Source organism: Microcebus murinus, chromosome 15 (genome assembly GCF_040939455.1).
Source record: "Microcebus murinus isolate Inina chromosome 15, M.murinus_Inina_mat1.0, whole genome shotgun sequence".
Lineage (NCBI taxonomy): Eukaryota > Metazoa > Chordata > Mammalia > Primates > Cheirogaleidae > Microcebus > Microcebus murinus.
This window is the reverse complement of record NC_134118.1, coordinates 65,994,949-66,022,637: the sequence shown is the minus strand read 5'-3', so window position 1 is coordinate 66,022,637 and position 27,689 is coordinate 65,994,949. Positions and strand designations below refer to the sequence as shown.

General features: G+C 35.4%; 1 protein-coding gene across 6 annotated transcripts in view; it reads left to right on the top strand.

The window, feature by feature from the left end:
* The window catches only part of TENM3 (teneurin transmembrane protein 3), a 2,406,934-nt gene that overhangs the window by 1,203,584 nt on the left and 1,175,661 nt on the right, over positions 1 to 27,689 (top strand). For all 6 annotated transcript variants that reach the window (XM_076010707.1, XM_076010706.1, XM_076010703.1 and 3 more), the window contains exon 6: positions 4,613 to 4,758. The gene's annotated coding sequence lies outside the window, so the exon portion shown is untranslated. The remainder of the gene's footprint in view (positions 1 to 4,612; positions 4,759 to 27,689) is intronic.

Sequence of the window (27,689 nt, the reverse complement as noted above, 5' to 3'; positions counted from 1 at the left end):
AATAAAATCTGTTCTGTAAGAAAATGTGATAATACGTAGATATAATTTGGACTGCTTAGAGAAAATGTAAAAGGTTTCGTAAAGATCTGCAAGAAAGCTTGCTATAGCAAAATATTAAGGTAAATGTATAAAGGAACAGACAAATACTGCAGTGGGTATTTTAGAAAGGGCTGATTTTCTTTGGGGGTGGTAAATGGTGATATTGGTTGCTGCTGACAATTAAACTGAAAGCTATCCTAATGTGGTTTCACAATCATTAACTTTGTTTATCCTCAGTTAGGCCCTACCCAGAAACAAACCAAATGATGACAACTGGTTGATTGATTTCACTTTTAGATTTTTTTTTAAAGCTAGTTAAATATAGGTAGTTGCCATAATTGCATATTTACTATTTCACTTTTGCAGTTTTTAGAGTGACAAAAATTCAGCCCCTTGTCATGAATTTGATATGTTAAACTGTCCTAAACATTGGCAATGCTGTGATAGATGAGCATAACCAACAAACACTTCATACATTGTCACACGAGGCTAATTTAGACTGCTGTAAATTAGTGGTTTGTAGAATAGAAACCAATGTGGTGAAAGTAAGACGTGTGAAACTGCCTAGTGACAGTCTCACTGTAATGTGACGCTGTTTTATTAGCGTCTCATAAGATCTAAAGCAGTTTCGCCTTGCTTTCGCATCTGTAGTTATCATTTAACTATGGAAACTGGCCCGAGAGCAGTGCTGTGAGCAAGATCATGTTTTTGCATAGTATTTGTTCTGAAAATATGGATTAGTAATGAACGTTACAAATAGGACTTGTCAGAAGAGAACCAGAGAGACATTTTGCTAAATCAAAGATCCATCTCTTCACAAAAGATAGACTCATATTCTGTAGTTAATGATTTGTCCCAAGATCTGATAAGCAGCCTTCAAATATACAATTGATTTTAAATGACAGTCATTGATAGAGAAATCTCTCCACACCTAAACACTATGACCATTATGGAATCTGTACTTGTGGCCTGTGCAACTTATTATCTAAAAATATTAGGAAACAGAAATATTGAGTAACTTTTAAAATAAATTACACTTTAATATTCAATTTGTTCTATCTTTTCAAGCAGAATTAGTTTTGAGAAGCATTTTAGTTCATTTATTATTGGAAAAGACCTTACTAGCTTATTCAAGCAAGAAAATTACCCCAAAAGCTTGCAAGATTTATAATGCTTGGGAAAAAAAAAAGGCAATTCAAAACTTAATGAGACATTTTAGGCCTCATTTACATCTCTAACCTGACCCATTTTCTGCAAAACGTTTTTTGTTGGTAATTTACATACTAAAAGCTAGTTATTTATCCATCCCTAACCAAAAAGTTGATGAGATTACTAATACGACAGTGAAGTTAACATTACCCTAAAAGCTAAATACAGCCATTTCTAGAAGGTTGAGTATTAACTTATTTATTCAGCTATAATCTCCATTACATGTTTGTGACACACCCAAACTCAGAGAATGACATGAAAGTCCCAATATCTCATTGCCACACTCACTCTGTTGGCAGGAATCCTTTAAGGAGCAAACATGTTGGAAATGAAGAACATTAAGGTGATCTGTGCATGTACACCCATGCATATAGCCAGAAAAATAAATAATGAAATGAAATATAACACATTCTCTGAAACAAGTTCAAATATCATGTATTTTTTAATATCACAAAGCTTTGCCTGTGTTGGGAGCTGATAATCGTATTGATGTAGCTGTTGTTTTTCTTAAAAAAAATTCAAATCTCCAAAACATTGAGGAAAAAAGGCTGCAATAAGAACTAGAATTACATAGTTGCAGAGTTATATATTTCTCACTGTTTTCAGGAATATTTATATTTTTTCAGGACAAAAAATATATCTATAAATATATATGTTAATATTATAAATATCTATATTTATATTACAAACATATTTACATTATAACAAATATTTATTTTTTATATATTTCATTTTTTTATTATATGTTTTATATATAATCACCATCTGTTAATAACTGTTATTTTGGTAACACTATCAGAAACATTGAATTAGTAATAACTAAAGTTCTTCATAATGCAAACATATGTAAAATATGAACTGTTGGCAGGTCTACAATTTAACTGAACATTTTCGGGGCATGTGTTGAGAGTTACACTCCAAGACCCCAAGACTGTCCTGGACGTGCAATTTCCCTGCCTCCTATTGTAAACCCCATCCCTAACTGACACACATCAAATCCCAATAGAACCCAGAGACTGAGAAGTACACAACATATCAACATGGCTCCTTTTTAACCACCCTACATTGTGGGTCCCTTGGCTAAATTCTAGTGCTTTGGGGCAGTGTTCAACCTGATTTTAGCTTGTCTAGCATCTCCTGCAAACCTTGCTGCCTGGACTAGCTGGACGTTTTGTTGTGACCAAGGCTGATCTGCCACCAAAAGTCCCCAAACCTAGTGCTGACAGTGGTGCTGGAAAGCCAAGAATCTGAGGTTGGGCCCTCTGAGACAGCTGCAGATCATGCTCTCGGAGGACAAATGTGGCTCTATTCTTTTTTTTTTACTTAGTTTTATTTGACTCAGTAATGACTTTCAGATTGTGTTCATTTTCAGAAACTCTTTTGCTGTTGTATTCTTCCCGTTAGTAGAGAAGGTTTACAAGGGAATATACAATTCATTATAAGCAGAGAAAACACTTCCTGGTAAATGTAATTACTAAAAACTCATCTACAACGTAAATTGCCATTTGCCAAAACCTATCATCTTATGACATATTAAGAATCATGTTTCCCTACTTTGAGGCAGCCAAATCCTATTGGCACAGTAGTGATGGTCTTCAAGGCTGTTGCCACCATCAGTTACCGCTACCAAGAAATCTGGCTCATGAGGAAACCCAGATGAAGAATTTCCCTTCTCAATTTTTTGAGTAGCCCAAAATCTTAGATTGTGTGAGCCCTGCGGCACACCAGTCTCCCAGAGAACATGCTGCAACTGACTGTTGAGCTTGCCACTTAGCCAAGTGGCATTCTTTGGAGAATGTCTCTTATGTTAGAATTTATTGATAATACTCGGTGAGTACTATATTTTTGTGAACACTTTTTACTTTGTGCAACAAAGTTTTTCAAGTACATGGTGGTAAATTATATACTTCATCTCCAGGTTTCTTATTACTTGCTAACATCATTTTTTCTGGGTATTGTTTTGTGTAGTCTGTGAAGATAGTATCATTTCAACACCGTAGTTCCTATACTCTCATGTCAAAGGCATTTCAGGATGATCTTAAAGTATTATGTCCCTCTTAATATTTCCCAGAAATTAAATATATTTTAAAATTCTAGGTCTACTAATGCCTTTTCAAATATTTATTCTGGAAATGTTGGTTGACTACTTACTCTGAAATAGGAGTTAATGAAACAACCATAATCCTTCTGGAGAGTGGAGGAAAATAAACCAAAAAAGTAACCACAATACAAGGACAGATTGAGTTAAATATGAAGGAAATAAGAAGAGTGCTGCAGTATTCAGTAATGCAGGGAGAGCTGGTATTTCAGTGAGGTGGTTGAGAAGACAAACTGAGCTGGTAGAATTCAAACAAGGAGTGAAAGGGGAAAAGGAGCCAGCCAAGTGAAAATGAAAGGGGAGGGCCTTCCAGGCAGAGGATGTCAGTACAAAGACCCTAATGCACCAAGCAGTACAGCATGCTCTAGGAATTAGTAGAAAGCCACTCTGCTTGGCGTGGGATGGTGCATGTTAAGATGAGGTTGGTGAGGTAGAGATCTAGGACTATGACCATGGTACCAGATGTCGGCCATCACTAACAGTCCCCTAAATTGAATTTGCTCATGCAACTATAGCCACCACCTCCACCCACTGCCCCTGAATACACTTATGGCAGATAGGAAAACATTAAAGAACATATGTTTTCTGAGGAGAGGCCAGCTCACAAACGAAAGAGAAAGGAAGAGTCTGGCCTAAAGTCACTTAGGATTTTTTTTGTAAATTCATCAACCCGATAAATCATTTCACCATCCCTGTGGCAAAAGAAATGAGGGAGCAGAAGATGCCTGAACTGTTGTAGTAACGGAGTAGCCATAAAATGCAAAGGAGCTCCAGGAGTGAGGAAGGATTCTAGAAGTAATAATATAATCCATTATTTTATAAAGGAAAATCCTTTACATGTGTTGAATTTTTGTTGTTGTTTCTACCAGACTCCATAATATGTGTTGTTATAAAGTGAACAGGCTAGATATACCCAAGTACATGATCACCGTAGTCTTGAATACTATGCTTTGAATATCCTAACAAAATTAAATCCAAAGCTGGCAAGATGAGAACCAGGGTCTTCATGGACCTGCTGCTTAACTATAGCCGACCAAATGTTTTCCAAGTTTTATATATACTTTTAGTGAATATTGTACACCTGAAAATGCACAGTTATATCATCTTTAGCTATTATTTATCTTTGTCCAAAAAAAATGAAAACTTGACTAATTATAAAGGTGTAAATATAAGAATTACCAGTAAAAATTCAATTTACGTGAATGACTCATGTGCAATCATAGTGATTTGTTGGTCCCTGTGTAAGGAATGCCCTTCTCTGTCCAGGTTAAGAGCTGCTCCCTAAGAAGAATACTATAAGGACAGGTGACCACGTTGGCAGAACCAAGGGGTGTAGGCACAGCACGCAAAGTCTGCAGATAGCCAGCCTACCCTGAAGCTCACGAGCAACCTCCTGGAAAGATGCGTCAGTGGTAAGTGTCCATGTGAGGCTGGGCGCTTTGATAGCTCTGTCTCCTGGAACTCGTCTTCTGATTTTCTAGTCATCCTGTCATTCTTCCAGACACAACTTCTAAGAAACTGTCAAACAACTACCTTCTCTCTTTATACTTTTTCTGTTCCCTGCCTATAGCCATAGTACTTCTGTAAATCAATGGCATCTTGCTTTCTCTGGCTTTGTGCATGCAAGAGTGCAATACCACTTTGCAAATTCACAAGTAAAAGAGGTGGGGTAGGGGAGAAAGAGAGAAAGAGAAGGCTATTTTGTAAATCTTCAGCTCTTCCATCATATTACTTTTAACATCAGTTAAAAATAGCTGTTATCAAGTGCCCAGCTGCCAGGATCCTTTGAAATCAGTAATTATTTATGTGAATTTTATATAAAAGAGGTAGAAAATGTAAAATACCTTTGGTTCATAAAACAGGAAAGATAAATGTTGCCAGGAAAAAAAAAATCTATAACAAGTGTGTAGTGAACTACGTGAATGAAAGTCTGTTGTATGCTAGTGAGATCATTAAATGGAAATAAAAGATATTTGCTGTGTTGATGAGTAGATCCTATTCATCTACATAAAAGCAAGTTTATTTCAGAAGATAGTATGTGCAAATCTAGTTTTTATTGTTAGACTATTGTTAGGCATGGTGATTGTGAATATATTGCAAAGTTTTATAAAATTGTAGTTTTCGTCTTTTTTTTTACTGTGGTCATTTAAAGTTTGATTTGGAATTTTAAAGATTTTCTAAATATCATTATAATTTTATTAATCACTTTATAAACAAGAATACCACAAAATAGAAAACATAAAATTTTACTATTTGCAGTGCTATATACCCTCTGAGTATTCAACTATTTAAAGGTCTCTGACTATATTTAGAGATAACTAGTATCAGCATATGATCCAGGCAATGACTGAAAGCAGAAATTCTATTGAACGTCTAAATGTCACAGGTGTTATTGGAATGGAAATATGCTTTTCTATACATTTTATAGGTATTACATGTAGCTAGACTTTTACACCATATTTTTACACTTTATTTTCTGACTTTGTCACCTATCACCTTTTTCCAAATTACTAGAAACTAAAAATACCCTTGTGGAATTAAGAGCATGAATGCCTTGGCAAATAAAGACAGTGCAATTTTTCTGCTGTCATTAAGATATATGTCATATATCATTTTTCAATATTGCTCGTGGGTTGAGCTGAACTAACCACGCACTGTGAGAAACCTTCCTGACATGAGGTTCCTGTCTGTCAACATGGAATAGATTTTACTTTGGAGATAAGTAATTTGGGCAATCTAATTATTTCAAAAAGAAAGGAAGAAAAAAAATGAGTAATGAAATTATGATAGGAAAATTATATTTCAATAAAAGTAGCATTGGAAGTTAGAACAAACGTATAATTAGCAAAGGGGTTCATTTTACTTGATATTTGGGTGACAAAATCAAAGTCTTCACATTCTTTTATTGACAAAATTCATCTAGTTTTGCCGAGATTAAATAGAAAGGAGAAATAATTTACTTACAGAGGAAGGTAAGATGGTACAATTTTAGCTGAATGCATTATATAAAAATGTAATGAAAAGAAACCTGTTGCTTATGCCATTCTGTGTATTTTAAAATCAAATTGATTATCATTGAGCTACTAATTAATATGTAGGAGAAATGCTGCACTTCAATGATATCCCCATCTGCTTAGAGGATATTAAAATAAGTAATATTAAAATAAGTAAAAAAAAAATGATGCTCCTTAGCACAGACAAAACTTAAGCACTGGAAAATTATGAATATCCAAACTATCTTCAGAAGTATGTCTATGTTCTGTCTAGTGATGTCACCATAGCAACATTTATAATCAAATGTGTCATTTTTATAAATATCATAATTAATAAATACAATGAGTTCTGTATACGATAGCATTTTCGGAGTTAGTTACATGAATAATATTCATTGCAAACACTTTCAGATTAATTTTGCATACATAACACAATTTTTGAAGGAACACAACTGCTTTCTTCCTAGGGACAGAAAGATTTTTGAAACGAAAAGAGCATCTGTTCCTTTTCCCCCTAGCGATTTTATTGTCTTTTGAATCAAGGTAATTTGCTTTGGGAAAAAGAAAGGTGTGTTGCAATTCAGAATCCTTTTGCCTATCTGAGTGTTTGAGCATTGGATTCAGAACATGTTTTCAGATGACATCAGTTTCTCATATTCTTCTATTATCATTTAAATTTTGGTTCATATTTTGACAACCTCCCTCAGTAGAAAGCATAGAAAACATCAAACTGCACCTCTGGAATCTTCATTCTTAAGCCTAGATGCATGATTCTAGAACTAATGTTTTTGTAATATGTGGTGTCATTGAGGAGAATTAAAATCTCACTTTAAATAGGCCACCGTAATAATTTTCAGTTATGGGCTATAATTAATCTGAATGATGGCAACAAAAGAAACACTTAAGAAAAGTAATTTTAGTCTTTAGTTAAAGAAGTTTAATGTAAGCAGCTTTCTTCCACTTAACAAATATTTACGTGCCAGGAATTTTGTTGCTAGGTGTTGGGGACTTTGAGATTTGCATTGACACTGTGCTATCGTTACAAGTTGTTTAAGTGATATAAAAAATAAAGCACAAACTTGTGCCTGAGTTCCATGTAACAGGCAAAGCTACCATCGTCATAAAGGGGAAGAGAAGGTGCATGGTGGAGAGCATGTGATATTTGAGCAGACTTAAGTTTGAGTTAGTCACAGAAGGAGTAGCAGGTATTTCAGGCAGCAGAAAGAACATGGACAAAGTTTCTGAGATGGGGCACTGCCTGGCACACTTGTGGAACAACAAGGAACCCAGTGTGTCTGGAGCGCAGAGAGCAAGTAGAGAAAGAACAGAAAGAGATCATACTGGTGCGATGAGTGAAGGACAGGTCACACAGGGCCTTGTAGACCCCATTAAAGAAATGTGATCTTTCCTCCCAAGTGCAATGAGAAACCACTGGGACACTTGAGACAGGACAGTGATGAGGTCAGATTTCCATGAAAAATCATCACTCTGGCTAGTTTGTGGAGAATAGAACAGGCAAGGAAAGGAGAGGGTATGAGAAGACCAATCTGGAAGATTTCATACCAGTTCAGGGAGGAGAACAGAGTGAAGGCATAGGGTTCTGAGGAGGAGATGGAGACAGGTCTACTGATCCCACAGCTGTTTCAGAAAGACAGCGGACTGGGGGTGTGGGGGTTAAAGATGAGGGTGAAAGGGCCAACAATGATGCTCATGTTTCTGTTGGAAAAAAATATAGTGATGCTTTCAGATTTCGTTATGTTCTGTTTGAAGTAACTTCAAAATACCTAACATGGGTACCTCCTGAAGAAAGTTCTGTCTGCAGTACTGGAGCTCAGAAATCTGGGCCAAAGATCTGAATTTGTGGACATTGGCTTTTAGATGGCAGTTGAAGCCAGAACAGTGAATGAGATTGCTTGAGGAGAGAACATAGAGAGATAAGAAAGATCCTGGATGCAGAACGCCCAGTAGGACTCCAGACTTTAGTGACTGGAGAGACAGAGCAGCTAGCAAAGGAGACAGAGAAGGAATGACCAGAGAAGCAGGAGAAAAACATGGGGAGTGGGGCATCCAGGAAGCCAGGAGAAGAAGAAAACATTTCATCAAGGTGCTAAAAATGCAGCAAGATGAATATTATGAAGTATCTCTTGAATTGGAAAACAATAACATCATTGGTAGCCATTGCAACAGAGTTTTGATAGAGGAGTGGGGCAAAATCCACATTGAAGAAAGGTGTTAAGTGATCATAGAGAAATAGGATTAATAAGTGCAGACAGTGCTTTCCAAACTTGGCTGTAAAATTAAAGAGATAAATAGGAGTTCATATGGGAAAAGATGTTGAATAATTAGAACATGATTTTTTTAAAAAAAATTGTAGTGTAAAATTCCTGAGAAAATATTCAGAGATGAGATCTAGCAATCTAGCACAGAGAATGGCCTTAAAATGGAAAAGGGATATCACTTCCATTGTAGCAGAAGAGAAAGAGGAAAGGAGGGATCCTAATGTAAAAGGCTTTATTGGTTTGGTGGCAGAATGTCATTTGTATGAAGTAAGTTACTATTGAGAATAACGGGAAAGGATGAAGTCATAGGGCTGAGCTGAGTAAAGAATCATTAAAATGATCATTGCCTTGAATGAAAAAGAATAACTAGAGAAATGTAGTGGGATTGCTCCGCGTTACTGAGAGGTTATTAAGGTTGATGAATATGAGTATTTAGAGGGCTGCATGGTTTTCTGCAGAAGCTTTCCAGCTGGAAAATTCAAATCATTTTATTAATGCAGGATGGGAATTTTCCAAATAGGTGCGCAAGGCAGAAAAGCCCATGAGCCTGCAAGATGGTGACAACAGAGTGTTGAGTGATTGACATGTGTGGCCATATATACTAACCAGAATGGGAAACAAAACAAAGACAGGAGGTACCTGGTGTAAAGTTTTGAAAGAGTGGAAGAATAGGTTTGGTGAGAGTAACCGAGCAAACAACAGGCTAAGTAGAGAGAAGCTTGGGGAGAGACAACAGGTATCTGAATTTCAGATATTAAAGTGGACTTTCAGGTGTAGACATCCTGTTTTGTGACACTGGAAGTGAATAGCTGAGGTAGAGTGGAGGAAAGGGTCGCTGGGGAGAATGTGGAAATCAAGAAATTGAGAGGCCAGATCATGCCAGCCAATGATGGAAATGGTGGGATCAGGAGAGCCAGTTCCCCAAATCTGAAATTAATAAAGAGTTATGTAGCAGCTGATAGCAAAGAAGAAAGGTAAAGAGAGGCATAATAATGTAGCACAGGACTCAAAACGCAGTCCAATCCTCCCCTTCCCCCACTCCCACCAAGAGGATAAAGGGATGATGCACTGTAAACTCTGGTGAGCCAGGGACCTTTATCAACACAGCCGCCCTCTTCTTACTCCATTTGTATCTGCCATTGCTGCATGGCTGGAGAGGAAACATCAAAGTCTTCAGTCCAACCGGTAACCCCCATTAGGCCTGTAGTGATGTCTGAATTGTTCATGAGCGTCAAGTCTTCACTCACTCCCCGTGGCCGGCACAGGAATGCTCCAAGTGTTAGAAGAATTGCACAAGCGACTCCTTGGCACAGTGATCAGAGGTTCCTGGGTGTGAAGTGTGGTTCTGTAACTTGGTATGTTCTAGACTGCAATTTTAGGCATGTTCATTAATATCTCTGCATCTTAGATTCCTCATCTGTATGATGGGAATAAAAAAATAATAAAGTCTAATGTTAGATTATGAGGATTAATGGAAGTAATGTGTATAAAACCAGGCTGACATTACCTGTTATATATAAAGTATTTAATAAGTAGGAGCTAATGGCATCATTCTTTTTATTCATGTCATGCATCTCATATACCAATAGTTTAAACTCAAATAATTTTCAAAGGCTTCCTGAAGTAAGGTGGGCTATCTCCTGCCTCTATGACATACATACATACTATGAAACACCCCTCAAGTGCCCCTTACTCTTACATCTGACTGGCACATTTATCTTAAACTGGTTCACATATACAGTCATGCACTGCTTAACAGTGTTTCAGTCAATGATGGACCACACACATGACAACTGCCCCATAAGATTATAATGGAGATGAAAACTTCCTGTCGCCTAGTGACACTGTAGCCATTGTAGCCATCATAACACTGTAGCCCAATTACTTCAATCTTTTAATAAATTCAGTGTGGCCTAAGCGGACTGTGTTTATGAATCCACAGTAGTATGCAGCAAAGGCCTTTGTGTGCACTCACCACTCACTGACTCACCAGAGCAACTTCCAGTCCCACAAGCTCCATTCATGGCAAGTGCCCTATAAATGTGCACTATTTTGTTGATCTTTTATACCATCTATGTTGAGGCATGTTTAGGTACATGCATGCTCACCATTGCGTTACAGTCGCCTGGAGCATTCAACACAGTCACGTGCTGTACAGGTTTGTAGCCCAGGAGCAACAAGCTAAACCACAGGGCCTATCTGTGTACCAGGCTGTAACATCTAGGTCCGTGTAAGATACGCTATGATGCTCACACAACGAAATCACCTAACACACTTCTGAGAACATATCTCTGTTAGGTGTGATTTTTTGAGGGGGGTTGCCCCAATTCTTTGGCTCCTTGCTTGGGAAAATCACAAGCAGGGCCGATGTAATGGAGCGATGACATGCAGTAGCATTGCCACACAAGCAGCTTTTGTTGCAGGCTTGTCAGCATGGAATAGAAAGCAAAAAGTACATGCCTGGGGGGAAACGGGTCTATCTCCATGAGTGGAGAAGATGCTGGGGTCTTGCCACACTTCTACTTTTGTGTCTACACCTTGTGCTGTACTAAACCGTGTGTGGAATATTCATTATTTTTCTGGGAAAAGGGTGGAGAGTTCCTAGAGCTAAGAGTCTTCTCCAATTTGATCCTCATAGGGTAACTTCCAGGGGTTGTCACATTTGTGGACTGTCATGACGCTGACTGGTGTGATTTTCACTATGCTCATGTATGTTAATGGGGAAAAGGTTACCTTTGGACGTGAGCTCCTAGTTTCTGCACATGTTCCTGGCTGGAAAAGGTCCCTCACCTCAAGTTCCTGCTGTTGTGGGTTTGGTTCTAAATGCTCATTGGCCTCCTCATTTTTGCCCCCCCTCCTCTTTTCCTGTGGTTAGTGCTGCCAACCCACACCTGCCCCTAACAATATCCATGGCATTAAGTGACAGACGACTGTATTCTAGCCCCAAATTATTCTCTGTTCAACCTCTAGATAGAGAACAAGTAACCTTATCTAATAAATGTTGTGTCTCCAGCACCTGAAACAGAACCCAGATCAAAGTAGGTGCTGAACAATATTTTAATGTAAAATGGCACAAAAAAGGAAATGATGATAGGTTACTAAAAGACATGTGGTGGTTTTCTTTTTTCTTCTAAAAGTACTAGGCATAGAGAGACAATGCAAGGAGAGGTATCCTTTTAGTCTCTATTGGGTGAGGACAGTAAGGACTGGTCTCTTCATCCATTCTGAGCTCTGTTTTCTGGTAGATTTTGATGGGAAGACAGATAATTATGAGTTGCAATAATCAGTCTTAGAAAGGACGGTATTTGTAAGTTCTAACATTCCCACATGATGCCTGCCGATCAGAGGTCTTAATCTGCCAACGTTTCAAATATGATGCAAAGATGTTTGAGTAACATTGATATAGGTTTATATAACATTAACTTTTATAGAAACATATTTAAAGGACCTAGTATTTCAAAGTTTAATAATTGAATTATTATTTAAGTGAATCACTTTTTAAGATGTCAAGCCCTATAGGAAACCAACCATGTGAGCAGAACTTCAGTCTTTTAAAATCATAATTAAATTATATAATACTTGGTTGCTCGCATATGCTATCAGTAATATTGGTACTAAGAGGATAGAACAAAGCATTATCAGCTGTTAGAGTTGTGGAGAGGGGCTTATTCTTATAAAATATATTCATCGAAATCTTTAAAAACTCAACAAAAAAAGTTCAAAAGTCTGAAAATAGCGAGTTCAACTTTTTTTTTTATGTGAATGAAATGTTGTCCTGGCAAGATAATCAGGTGAAATTATAGAATGGGAGCATTCTCAGCAACAGAGATCAAGTATGGCATTGATAATTAAGCTACTGCTTTTATATTATCATGGAAAAGAAAAAAGCAGCTAGCTTTCACTGAGCATACCTCTTTACTTAAAAATCTTCTAGACACTGTATTTGGCCTATCTCATTTAATTATCATTCATTAACTATTAATCTTAACGTTCATATTGTAAAAATATGATACTGAGAAAGGTTAACTTAGTTGAAAAAAAAAAAAAAGTACAGCTGTTAAGTGACAGAACTGAGGTCTGAGCTGTGTTAGATGTCAAAGCCAGCATTCTGATCCTTGTTGTATAAAACCTCAATTCATCCTAGGATTGTCCAGAAAGCCCTGGACCATTAACCTATTCATTGCAAGTTCTTAACCGATTTGTTCTGATGTTGACATCACAGAGATAAGGCAGTTAAGAGTTTAAAACCAAATGATTTATGAGGTCTTAGAAAACTCCTGAGAACTGCTAAAACAAATTTTTGTCAAAATTTGTCATTTTCTTTTGATCATTTTTAGAGCGACAAAGCAGGAGGCAGAATTATAAGCTAATGCCCATATGGCAAAGCTTCTATCGTAATAAACTTGGGAGCAAGATGAGGAAACGGGAGCTAGTTTATACTGCAGATGGATAATATTGGTGCTGAGATTATGTATTAAATAATTGTATGGAATGAAGGTTATACAGATGATTATGTAAATTATAAGTTTCTTAAAGAAAGGGATTTAAAAATGTATAAAACAGATTGGTCAAAATTTTCTGTGTAAAATACATTAGAGAATATTTTGGTTGGATAATATATAAGAAATTTTTAAGTTTACAAAATCACAGGACTATATCCTCTGAATTCTTTGAATAAATAAAAAAATTAATTAAGATATATCCTTAGGATGGTAGACATTTTGAAAAGAATATGACTCTGTATAGCTCACCTATGTTTCTGGGGTAATTTATTTATGGTTTGAACATTCACTAGAAAAATTATTTCACATATGATAGACAGCATCAATACCGGAATATTCTTCCTCTAGAGAAAGTCTTCTAAGTATTGGAGTTCCCAGAGAACTTAATTGGTGATAAAACAAAACACTGTAAGAGAAAGTGAATTAAACCTAATAGAGTTCGTTGAAACTTAATATTTTGTAGTTTTACTAGCACAGAGTGGCATTTTGAAATAACTTATATTTATTTTTAATTTCATAGTATTCAATAGCATAGAAAAAGGTAAATACCAAAGGGTTTTATAGGAGCTTAAACTTGGTAATATAATAGCCTCTTTTCTAAGCAGCTTGTTATGAAAGATACAAGTCAAAAAAGGCAGTGGAAACAGAGACATCGGTATGCTTTCCTCAAGTTCAAAATTATTATTTATTTTGGAAGTTTGAGTCAACTTCATTATTCTGTCTCCTTCTTGGTAGTCAATTTATTGTTTAGGGCTCTCTCCACTAACCCTGTCACTTCAGGGGAAGTTCAAGAGAATAGTGCATTATTGATATTACAGAAACAGTTGTTACTAATCAATATGTTTTGAACCACATACAGGGTATATCTTTAAGGATATAATTCATCAAAAACAGGCTTACTGAGGCTCCTCATGCTATTTTCATTGATTTTTCCTCTCTAGGAAGACACGGTAGATATTCTATATGTGACACGAGAGTTATATTCAAAGTAAAGAAGTCAGTCACTCAAAAAATGCTCAATTACACAGAAAAAAACTAGTAGGGATTCTGAAACAGGAATAAAATTGAATTTAAATGATTATTCTCACATTTTAATATCCTGTTCAGATGATATAATCAAATGACTTATATCATTTTTAAAAAGATTACACATACAGAATACCATCTTCTAGGTGTGAATTCCATTCTTGACTTACTATGTGAAATAGAGGTAGAAAATTGGTTTTATTTAGTTTTGCTATTACCACTGCATAGCTTTCTTTTATATTTAAAATGTAGTATATGTACACATTGCTCAATACTGTATATATTTGCCATACTTCTTTGTTAAAGCAAATTTTAAAAGAACTAGTGGAGTTCATATTGTATAGTATCTTAAAATAATCCCTATTGTACAGCAAATAATTGGTTTATAAAGGGAATAACATTCTTTCAGTATTCACAAAGAATCTGAAATGAAGGTGAAAGGAAAGTTGCATTGTCTTAAATTGTTTTACAAGATAGAATATCACTGTTCATCAGAGGTAGGAGAAAAAGCTCATCTGTAAGTGAGGTTTTTCACTTTTAAAAGAGTGAAATGTTTTGTTTTCTGAAATCTCGGTGTTTCTGGTCACAATTTACATTTTAACCCTTAATGTCTGCTCCAGATAGTCCTCTATTCTTACTTTCTTGTTAAAAGCACAACTCATCATCGTTGTAAACCACTCGGGTGAAATGTCCTGGATTGCCATAAAGAAAAATCATGTGTTTATTTTATTTTGGAGCTACATTTAAAATAGGAGGCATTAAATAAGTATTTGTTTAGTAAAAAATCCAAATATATAAAAAAAAAAGATTTTTGGTTGTTGTCAGAGGCAGATTTTTTAGCCTAACAGCTTTATTGAGATATGATTAACAAATCATAAAATTCACATTTTTAAAATGTACAGTTCAGTAGTTTTCAGTATGTCCATAGAGATGTACAACTGTCACCCCTATTTAATTTTAAAACATTTTCATTTACCCCTCAAAAAAAGACCACCTTGTACTCATTAACAGTCACTGTTCATTTTCCCCTCCCCCATCTCTGGCAGCCAAGTTTACTTTATGTGTATTATACCTTCTTCTGGAAAATAATATTTTACTGTATGAATGTACCATTTTTTGTTTATCCATTCATAAGTTGATAGACATTTGAGTTGTTTCCACTTTGAGAATATTATGAAGAATGCTACTGTGAACATTTGTGTACGAATTTTTGTATGGGCACATTTTCATTTGTCTTAGGTATATGTCTAGAAGTAGAATTGCTAAGTCACATGGCAAACCAGTGCTTACCATTTTGACAAACTGCCAAACTTGTTTCCAAAGTAGCTGTGTTACTTTATAATCCCCATGGCAATATACCAGGATTCCAATTTCTTCACATCCTCACTAATACTTGTTATTGTCTGTCTTTTTTGTTTTAGCCATTTTAGTGGATATAAAGTAGTATCCCATGTTGATTTGCATTTACCTAATGACTATTGGTTTTGAGCATCTTTTCAGGTGGTTATTGGTCACCTATATATCTTCTTTTGAGAAATGTTTAGTTAAACTCTTGGCCTAATTTTTAATTGAGTTAAATTGTATTTTTATTGTTGAGTTGTAAGAGTTCTTCATATATGATAGATACAAATACCTTATCAGATATATGATTTGTAAATATTTTCTTTCATTCTGTGGGTTGCATTTTCATTTTCTTAATGGTTTTCTTAGAAGCATAAAATTTTAATAAAATATAATTATCTGTTTTTCATCACTTATGTTTTTAATGCCATATTTAACAAATTAGTTTAACCCAAGGTCAAGCAAATTGCCTCCTGGTTTCTTTTAACAGTTTTATAGTTTTAACCCTTATATTTCTGACTATAATTCATTTTCAGTTGTTTTTAAAGAATGTGAAGTAGGGGTCCAAAATTATTCTTCAAAAATATATTTTTTGAAAGAAATAAAAGTTTTATACCCATTTCTTGTTACAAATTACTTCCCATTATCATATTCTTTAGTTATATAAACATGTAGATGTGTTCAGAAAAAAGAACTCAAAAAGAAAATTGGTAGAATCACATTTTTTAATTTAGATATATTTTTACTTATTTTTATTTTTTCCTTTAGCTATAACAGATCAACTAATACATCCCTTGGACAGTTGTCAACCAAGGATTTTGTGCCTATGAGTGCTTAAAAACAAAGAGTGCTTCTACTTAGAAATTATCTCTTTACTGATTCTTCTTAAACTTCTTTCCCTGAAAAATATGCCATTCCATAAAGCTGAAGTCAGATAAAGGCAAACCCAAAAAGCAGAATAATTTTAGAATTATGAAAATATATAGAAATATTTGTATAAATTTATTTGTATTTTGTAGCAGAATTCTAGATCCCATAAAACTTATGCTTTAAAATATTCGGTTTTGTAGGCAGATATTTTAAAAGGTCAATGGGGCTGACATACCCAATGCCTAGAATAGTCCTGAAATACCACTTTTCTCCACCACTTCTGTGGCTTTTACAGCAAGCACCAAGGAGAGGGAAGTCCACACTCAGAAGTTTCTAGAGATACACATCACAGCACACCGCATCACAGGGTGAAGGACTGGGCCACAGATAGCCTTAAGCCCTACTGTGATACTGTGCCTCTTGCTTTTCTTGAGAAATGACCCTTTCTCTTCCAAAATGCCTCCTTTAAAAATCCTCAGTGGATTCCACACATTACCTTCAGATGGTGAATCACACCCAGCCTACACGCCATAGCTGGTTCCAAGCAATCGCTTAGAATTCTTGACATTCACTTAAACAAGTGGGTGGACCATGCTCATGCGGAAGAAGTCTGAGTCTCATGGAATTTAAGGGCAATGTTGTTTTAAGGAAACTATATGCCACAGTGTGATTGCAGCATGCTGGGTGAGCCGCCTACACTTTTCAGTAACTGATTGTGTGTATACAATTTATTCCTTTAGAATCCGTTATTATAATACGAGAAATTCTTGGGAAGGTAGAAGGAAGAACACATCACAGTCAGATTGTAATAACTATTTAGACTATTTAAAATCACTCAGCTTGCTCTATATTAGAAAAGCAAGCCCTCTACAATTATGTAGTTTATGTATTTTATATGGCTTTCTGACTTCATACTTGTGACAGAACATGTTATTACACATTTTAATATTGATGTTTAGGAAAACAGTCACTTAAAATGTGAAATACTGCCCCTTAAACATTTACAGGTTGAGTAAAATACTCCCTTCAAGTTTACATCTGATTTTTTTTCTTGTAAAAATGTTTAGCATTAGTGGAGTACTTCTATTTTATCCAATTCTTTTAAGACACTGCTGATTCATATAGTAGGTTTTCCTAGCTACCTCTTTCAAAATTTTATTGGTGCTATTTTTAGGAAAAATAATAGATTGTGTTTATTTGAATTTACATATGTTTAGAATTTTGCTGCAATCTATTTTATGGAAAAACTCAGAACTAATGCATGTAAAAACTGAGAACTGGGTAATATTTTTACTAGTATAGGTTTATATCACCATCTTATTCAAGGTATAAACTTCTTAGATTACAAGCATAGTTATGATGATGTCTAATTATTACAATAATTGTCCCATTTCAATAAAACTTTAGTATGGCACAAAAAAATAATTAAATAGGGTTAAAAAATTCCAAGTAGCAAAGTATCTTTCTTTAAAAAATGATTCAAGTATGGATCGGTGAGGAATGAGGGAAATGATGGTAAAATGACACTTATAAGGAAATTGTAACTCTGGGGTCTGAATCAAAAGGAAAGAGTAGAATAGAAAAAATAATAATCAGTTGAAGGCTCATTGCTATTGATATATATTTAAAAGATATTTTGTGATACAAGTGATTTTAGTGTTAAAGAAAAGAGAACTTAAATTAGTGATCTCAGTCTTCACATGATAATAAAAGTTATTTTCAGTGCTTTTATCATGTTCAAAAAACAGGATTCATCCTATGTTACATATTTTAAAGACTTTCCAGTGTGAAATATTTTAGACTTTACAACCAACAACACTATTTGGGTCCATTTCAAGTTACATTATATCATCGCACTACTACATGAAATTAAAAATTACAAAAGCCAAAGACGGGGTACCCCCCTATATCATTGGTTTTATTCCCATCCTTTATTGTCTTTTTTACATCTTGTATCCATTTACTGCAAATGTGCTTACATCGTCTGCATTTTATTTTAAGCAGTAAAGGACAAACGTAGAGTGATTTCTATTTCTGTACGTATCATCCCCGGATAGAAATTCCAATCAACTTAAGCCACAACTGATCGTGCATGTTTGGCCACCATCTGTATTGTGCTCCCTTAAACTTCTCCATTTTCAGTTCTCTAGCTTCCTGTAGCGACTGCATTTGTATAGTATGACACATTAGTGCTGGAATATTCTCCAACCAGTATGCCCAGGATCTTTAGCACACCAGTGAAGTCTTAGATTTGTTTCTCACTCTATATTGCTGCCAACTCCTGATGTAGACGCCTATCTTTTTATCATTCCAACCTAAATTTCAGCTTTTTATAAGTGTTTTATTTTTGCCAGCATTTTGCCTTTGCACCCACTGATTTAACATGCTTTTCACATGGAATCCTCAGCTTTCCTCACAAACACAGCTTTTGGAAATGTCGCTACATTATACTAACCTCTTTTGATTCCAATGGACCCATTTTCCTCTCATATAAATTTGCCTTTTGCTTCCTTTTGATATATCAGTTTGCAAATGTAAGATGTCAACTTGGATGTCAGAATTTTTTCGGTACATACATAGTCACTTTCTTTGTCAAATTAACAAACAATTGAGCTACAGGTGTTAGACTTAAAGAGCTAAGAATTGGTTTTTAATTGAGTAGCTTTATTGTAGTTCTCAACTAGCATTCCTGCATTTTCCATTGGTTTGTTGTGGTTGTGTCAGAAACTTTGACTTGGTATGAAACAATGTTGTGCTTCCTGGCATAAGAGTCCAATATGATCTTGTGGCATTTGAGCTGAAATAAACTGCATTACAGCCTCACAATCAGAATCACTGAATTCTCCTTTCTTTCTCCCTCTCAATATATACAATATAACTTGTGATCACTTATGCTTTTATAAATTATTATGGCAATTAGGAAACAATGTTTTAACTCTGGCTCAAATATCTTATTCCTATTTGAACAGAAATGAACCTTGTTTATAATCAACTTTAAAAATATTTGCTCATTAAAATTTTGTTTAAAAAAACATTTGGATATTTTTGTTCTTAGGAATTGGGTCCAGGAACAGTTTTGAATAGCATTATAGTCAAGGGTACTAAGCCATAGTTCATGGCCAGAAGTGCAAGCTGCCAGAAAAATTGCAAGCCATTTTTGAAAGTCTGTAGTTTTACATAAATATGACTAAATACCAATTCCAGAAAATTGTTGGGAATAATTAAGTAAAAAGCTTTTTGTCTGTTTCTCTTCCTCGTACTTTAAAATAGCAGCATTTCACATATTTTACATATTTCCCTTATTCAAAAATGAATAAGTTAATAAAATTCTACTTTATTAAATTGTTATGCCTGAGATTTGCTATCTTTATACTTAAATCCTTAGAACATCACTTAATTATAATCTCAGAGTTGTTTTACATACATATATAACATAAGAAAACAATGACCTTTCAAGATATTTTTATTAAGTCTGATTATTATGCACAGCATATTGTATCACTCCAGTAGATATGATTCATCTCAGAACATAACACATGGGGCAAGAAACATTTTCCTTCCCTACATGTGACTGTGTCTTCTTTCTGCCAATTCATAGCGCAAGAGTTACTTACTAATCGAAAAAAAACGAAAGACCGCTTCGACTATGAAGACTGTAAAAAAAAATCACTCAAAAGGAACTATTCTATTTACTGAGGTTTTAAATAAATTATTTAAAGATCAAATCAGTAATTTTCAACTATATAATAAATTAGCTTTTGTAGAGAGAAACTATTTTAAGATATATTTGGTCATTATTGGTTGACTAGGTCTTCACAGAAAAGAAATATTGAGTAAAAAGTACATTTCAGCCTCTTTTCAAAGCCGTATTTTTAATTTTTCCAGCCATCATGAACTAAAAAGTATATAACTGAAGTATTTGTTTTAGACCATGTACTTGATGATGAGTTGTTTCCCTTGTTAAGCACTATTCTCTGTCACTATGGAAGAAAGTCCTGGGCATTGAAGTGGACCTCATGAGATTGCACTGTGAGTCAGTAACAAAGTCCAAAGACACATGTTCCCTTTCACCCCCAGAGCATCCAACCTGGTATGTCCCCATGGTCATGGACTTCTGCTGAGGCATTTCTGCCTCAGGATTTCCATTTTAAGGTTAAGTACCAATTTTTTTCTCTGTCAAAGATCTTGGATTTAAATTTCCTTAATCGTGCTCCCTTTAGAAGTATACCAAAATTAATCAACCCATGGTAATATGCTTTGCTAAAAGTATTTGCTATTACCACTTTTTGTTCTTCTTTGATTCCCATAATCATGGTCTTAGAAAACCAAATTCCAGCACCAGCTTACCTACGAAGCATGCGCACCTAGAAGCAACGCTGTAGGTAGGTTTAAGGTGGAAAGTTTTCTCAAATATCAGTAATTTGACCTTCTGGACATGAAAAAACGAATTTATTTGCCCCAGTTATTGACCTACATTTTGAAATTTTCATTTATTTCATAATCTGCTTCATTTTTTTTTAAAAGAAAATAGACATATCCTTAGAAAGGACCCGTTAGCACTGACTTGATATTGATTTTTCTCATGTCCACTCCTTGACTGGCATGCCAAATTGTCTTATTAGATTCCATGTTGTTAATTTTAAGTATTGCATATTTATTTTTAGTGGTTAATGAAAATATTATCTCAAAAATAGTAAAACTAGACTCTAGGTTTATAAACCTTAGTTGAAGTATATAATTTCAGACAATATATATAGTATGCAAATACGGAAAGATAATTCGAATAATATCTTTATTCGATAATGGATAATTCGAATCTCAAATCCTGCATCCACTTTGTAAGCAATCATCACATTTCTAGATTACTTTTTATAATTTTTTTAGTAATGCAAGTAGAGCATTATTTTGCAGCAATCTATAAGATTAGGCAACTGGAATCATTCAACCCTCTGTTCAGCCACTGAGTTGGTAGTTGTGTGGGCTTGTGCTGGGTATGTCAATGCAGCTGCAGCAAGGTTAAGACAAATAAAGAAACAAATCAACAAAACTTTGAATTTGCTTCATAAAAACCTGGTTCAAATCTCGAATGCTTCTGTTGGTTTAAGTCCTTGAGCTCACCCAACTTCAGACATTTATAGGGAGAGGTGCCCACTAGGCCTAATTTTGGATATATATATATATATATATAAGGCTATAGGAGAGAAAAAATATTATCTTTTCATCATGCATTGCAAGATTCATGACTGACACCCTTGTAACAGTTAAAGATAGATTAACAAGAGAAAAGTCTAGCAAATTTATTTAACCAAAGTTTTAATAACATGGGAGTCTTCAGAGATAAATGCCCAAAGACCCAAGGACAGCTGTGTATTTTTATGGATAGTCATGCAGGAGTATAATCGGAGGACAAAAGGGTATGATCTAATAGTGATAAACTGGAGAGAACTTAGCAAAGCCTATTTGTTCAGATTCTTCTTGGCATCCCCATGTGGCATTTTTTTTCCCCTCCAGATCTAGAGAAGGATACCTAAGAGTTTTCAGGAAAGGAAGGAGGTCAGGGGATGACCTTCCTACTTTTGCTGTTTTCTCAATATCCAATGTGCCATATTTTGGGATGTCACATTTTGAGCCCCAACAAGGTGCCCAGGCACCTGTCCAAAAATTTGATATGCATGAGGATTGGTTTATTTACTTGCCTAGTCATTGATTTATCAGAGAGGGCAATGTGGCTAAGAGCATTGGCCCTGGAGCCAGCCTGCCTGAATCTGGGCTCTTCCACCTCCGGACATGTCCATCCTGGAAAGTCACTGACACTCTCTGTATCTTGGTTTCCTTGTGGAAAAATAGAAATATTAATAATACCTGTTATGAGTAGACATCTATAGTAGACTTTTATGAAAATTAGACGAGTCAACACATTTTAGGAGAATGCCTGCACACACTCTGATCCTAATGGTAGAGATTGTTTTGGATTTAGCTGATCTAGACATAATTTTTCTTAATCCTGCTTGTGATTGAGGCACTTGTATCAAGCACAAAATGAAAGAGGAAGGTGCTGAAAATTTAATCATAGAGATAAACAATAAAGATAAATAATATTTTAGTGAAAGCATCTTTAAAATCAAAATTAATGCCAAAAAAAACTATGATAAACAAAATATTAAAATTTTAAAGAAAGAAAGGATCCATCAGCTTAGTTATTTAGATGTTTGTCACAGCCACACATCAGGCCAAGGTCATTGTTGAATAAGAAAGTATCCTTCTTGAACAGAATTGGGATCTTCTTGGCTAAGATTCACTAAAGGGCCAAGATATGCCTTCTTTTTCAACATATCTCCCTAATCATTGAGCCATTGCCACAATTGTAACTATGTGATTGTGCGTATGTGTACATATGTACATGTGCATTTATACACATGTACACACACATATATATTGTAAATGAAAGATACCACAGAATAATGTGCTGGATCCAATTTTTACAATACAGTGCACAAATACATTTTTCCAATTAGTATTTATAAACTATAAAAGACTAGAGAATAATCCTAGGAACTAGAATCAACTTTGATATACCACATAGTTTTATTCATCCATTCAATGAACATTGAATGGGTACAGCATTGAATGGGTACAACATTGAGTGGGTATATCATATCAGACTCCAGATACGTAACAAAAGTTTCGAGAGTTCTGTCCAGTGATTTTCAACTTTTCTTCCTTATGAGGAATTATATGCCAAGCAGGCAATGCAGATAAATTCTAAATTGCTCCCATTACAATGGAGACAGGGACCTGTCCTCCACCCCCGGCCCCCGCCACACTCCCATATTCTCCCACCTGCAGCCGCGGCCAGCAATGAGACTCTGGATTTCCAGTGGTTGGAAAAACACTGTTTTAAACAAATGATTGTGCAATAAATATCTTAAAATGTATAACAGCATAGTCCTCAAAAGACAGAAAAGCAAAATACACCTACCTGAGATCTATTTTACATGGGAATATAACAATCTTTTTAAAAACGTTATTGGTCTGTGTACAAAAGCCTGATTTACTCTCATGAAACTTTGCGTTGAAACAGGCTCCTGCTTATTTCTGAATAATCTCTAATACCGGTGAACTGCAGTCTCTGTTCTTCCCCTTGCCAGAGCATTCAGAAATTGTATTTGGTGTCTTTATTTATTTGGGCCCCTGTAGACCATTAGGATCTGACATTACAAAGCCATGCGAATACATCCACAGTCTCTGCATTTATTATGTTGTGCTCTTTCACATGAAAAGGCTATGAAGAAAAGAACAGAGTTCCGGGCTTTTTATTGAGCAATTGCTGTTGCATAATTGACTGAAAGCGTAAAAATCAAGAATTCCTAAACCTGTCCTTTTGCTCTCTGGGGACAGTGGAGATGTCTATGGAATATTTCTGCTTCTGTAGCATATTTGAGATGTGAGACACATTAACAATGAGAGAGGTTTTAGGTCAGAATCATTCTGCATCATAGATGCCATTATCTGCTGATTTAGCTGGGCTGAAAACTGCTGAAAAATAATCCTTTTTGTGCCCTTGTCAGTGGCTTTAGCCTAGAGTTATAGAAAATCAGCTCTATCTGAGTCAGATAATCATTACAAAATGAATTTTGTTCCAGACTTCAATGGAAGTAATTGGGGGAAAATATTTGATAGGTATGATAAAGATTATCTTCAGTTAAAGCTTTCTAGTACTTAAAAAGTACTAAGTGCTGCTCATAATTGAGCCAGTATAGGCATCGGCAAATTATCCTTCAAACTGAATGTAGGTGATCACTTAAAACATTTCTACCCCCCAGAGCTTGATGTTCTCCGTTTCTTTGGCTCTGGCAAGGGGCATGGGGTTCAGCGGGATGAGGTCCCTCCGTGCAGAGTTGCAGAGCTGCTTACCCAGCAGGCGGTGCGGTTCCAGCGGGGAAGTCAGAATGGTGTTGACTGTTCCCTGGGGAGGGACATCCTGTAGAAACACCAAGGTTGAGAACTGTCATATTCACAGCAGTAGGTGCATTTTCCTCAGAAATTAATGGAGCAAGCTGGGCAAAAATGTTTAAGCTACATCTTCCCTAGAGTAAGATGCAAATTCAAAGCTCTTTTGAAGCCCTGGAATGAAAGTTAAAGATAAGACTTTTTAGTTTGTTTTTTTTTTTGACATTGATAATATAGGCAACCCTGGCACCGCGGATATTAAATTGAAATGCTAGATAAGGAGGATAGATGTTATTCAGGCTGGCTCAGAATGCAGAAACAACGCCTTTCTGGAGCCTGTTTACCCGAGTGCCTTTTAATAGACAATTACTGGGGCTTCAAAGCTCACTTTTTCCTTCAGTGACTTATGGACAAGCAATGCTATCTGATGATGACGGGTATATTTTAGGGTGTGATAAATATATTCATCCAGTGGTTTTGACCCCAAAAGTAGCATCTGGTAGAAAAGCACAGTATGCAATAATCTTAAATTATACATCCCATTCCAGAGAGGTAAGAGAGAATTATGTGCTGAGCTTAAGAGAAAGTATAGCCCATTTTGGGAGACCTATTTGTTACACTTTCTTAAAGAATGTGCCCATAAATATGTTTTGAATGAGTTGGTGATGGCCACAGTAAAGTTTTCTGAGGCTTCAAAATTACCTCTTCTAGTTACTTAAATAGAGGAAAAACCAAATACAGAAGTTTTCTCCACCTTGGAAGTTTCTGCAGGATAGTCCCTGTCTGGGAATTTGACATTCGCCTTCATGAAAGTACAGTAATCATAACAGCTCTTACGGATACAGCAACTTTCGGAAACTCGCACACTTTTTCCATCTGCTTCATTGCCTTGATCTGAAATGCTACAGAAGTTCTGGTGTTACTTGCCTCATTTAACCAAGAAGCAAACTGTGGCTTTCAGAAGTTAGGGGATTTGCCCAAGAGAAAGAAAACACAGTTGATTTGCTCATTCATTAATTCATGTGTTTGAACACTTATTCAAAGAATGTTTATCAAGTTACTCTTCTGTGTCAGTTACTTTGTTCTTCCCACCACTGGCTAGTTCTCAGGCTCTTAGCATCCCTCTATGATATGGTTATTTCAAACGGTAATTTGACATGAGAAAATAGGCCTGAAAATTGGGCACTTGGATAGTGATCTTTTGAGTTCCCTTCTAGCTGCACTATTGATACTGCCATTAAAAAATTTTATATCTCCCTTTCCAACTGACTTACTAGCATATATACTTATAGGATTCCATTTCTCACTTTTGTTTATTTTGCAGCTGAAAGTTAAGAAGAAATTAAAATTCAATTAGCTCAAACTTTTGGGGGGTATAGGTATTTTTTCTCATAAAATATTTTGAATATATATATATATATATATATATATATGCACACATACATACACACAGCATATCTACCTAAATGGCTTTCCCCACTGCCAAATATTCAATGTCACCCCAAATTTGACCTGACTGTTGCTTTCAGATAAGGCATTTGTTTTAAAAAGAATTGTCTTATATACGTAAAATATTTTTATCAGCACTTGAAATCTTCAGTTACCAAATTGCTGCCAGCAACGACAACAAAAAATTTGGATCCAACTAATTGGAAAGCATTGGAGCATGAGGATCCGGGTGTGATTCATTGTCGCTGATGATGTTCGCAATTACTCATACGTATTTATACATTCTGAATCATGTGAGTACTTACAAGGAAAAAACAGGAGTCCACAATTTTGGCTTTATATATTTGAGTGTGAATTAAGAGATTTTTAAACAGCCCAACCATTCCCCTGCTCTTGAAGAAAAAAGGGTAACCTATTCAAATCATTAATGATGGAAAAATATTTGCAGCTTGCTTGTGTACGTGAGAAATGGACTGGCTTATATTAAAAATTGTCTCCAAACATTCCATAAAAATTATAACCATATCAATTAAATGCTAGTGACAAATATTTCAATTATCCTTAATGGGACGGAGCATATAAATGAGCATATTGGGAGACTACTTGTATTTTATGTGTAGCCATTCTCTTCAAAAAGCAACAATTAGAGTTTCGCTCATGAAAAATCAGTCCATAAAATGCAAATGTGCTGTGAGCTTGGAGTTTATTTTAATGTAACATTATCATATGATATTATAATAACCTTACTATTTCCTTTTGGAAAAGCTATACAAACGACGATTTAAAGATGTACATCAGTATGGTATTTCATTAAAATGGCATCTTTAAGTGGACCCAGAACTTCTGCTGTGATTTTACTGCCTGTCCTTACTGCCTAAGACCTCTATCAGGCAACTTGGTCAGCCAGCTTACCGCCACAAAGCGGCCATGTTGGCCAACAGCAAACATCACAATGGAAGTGATGAACTTGGTGCTGTCCACTCACATTTGCAAGCATCATGCCATAATTGTGTTTGATTTTAACTTGTCCTTTTGAAAATACACTGGCCATTTCCAACCCTTTACTTTCCCTGACGACAGAAACGTTTATTAATTCTCCCAGTGAAAGAACATTCTTTCTCTTCAACATACTTACTTAAAATATATCAAGAGGTTTAAATTTAGATATCCGAAGCTCCCACTAGATGACACATTATTAAAACATCTGCCTTTCCATAAGCCGTTCTGTTCCTTGCCATTCCACATGTCCTTTTCTACTTCACCAGACAAAATTGCCCAATCTAAATTTCAGCTCAAGTGTTTGATGGTTTTCACGCTGAGCTCAAACTGTTAATGCTTCCCTGAGAGAATAGAATTGAAACGGGATTTAATCTAAAATAACAAAATAGAATAAAGGTTTTACATATAAATAAGTAATGCCCTGAACATTCTTATGCAAGTTTTTCTTTTCTAGATTTTGCACATAGTAAAGAGAAATGACAAATGGCAAAGATTCAGAATTTGACCCCAATAGTAAAGAACATTCTAAATAAATAAATACTTGATGTTGTATGCCATCCAATTAATGTACTTTGTTGAAGCCAAATGTAAAATTGTTTTTAAAATCTCTTCCTAATATTAACTTTTAATTTCATATGGTTATATTTTAAACAGTGACATTTCCAAATATCACGTTAGGTAACCATTCTGAACATCTTGAAAAATGCTAATTGGAATAGTAGATAATACCCTCCTTGGTAAACCTGTCACAAAAGGCTGAGACTTGCAACTAAGCATTATTCTGTAGATCCCCGGATGCTCCAATTGACTACGCACCACAAAGCAAATAACAAATTATCTATACATAGCCTGGCTGCAGAAAACTAGAAGCAGGATTATGGAGAGGAACCCTGTGGTCTTGGCCAGAGGAATTAAAAAAGCTTTCTTTTAATAA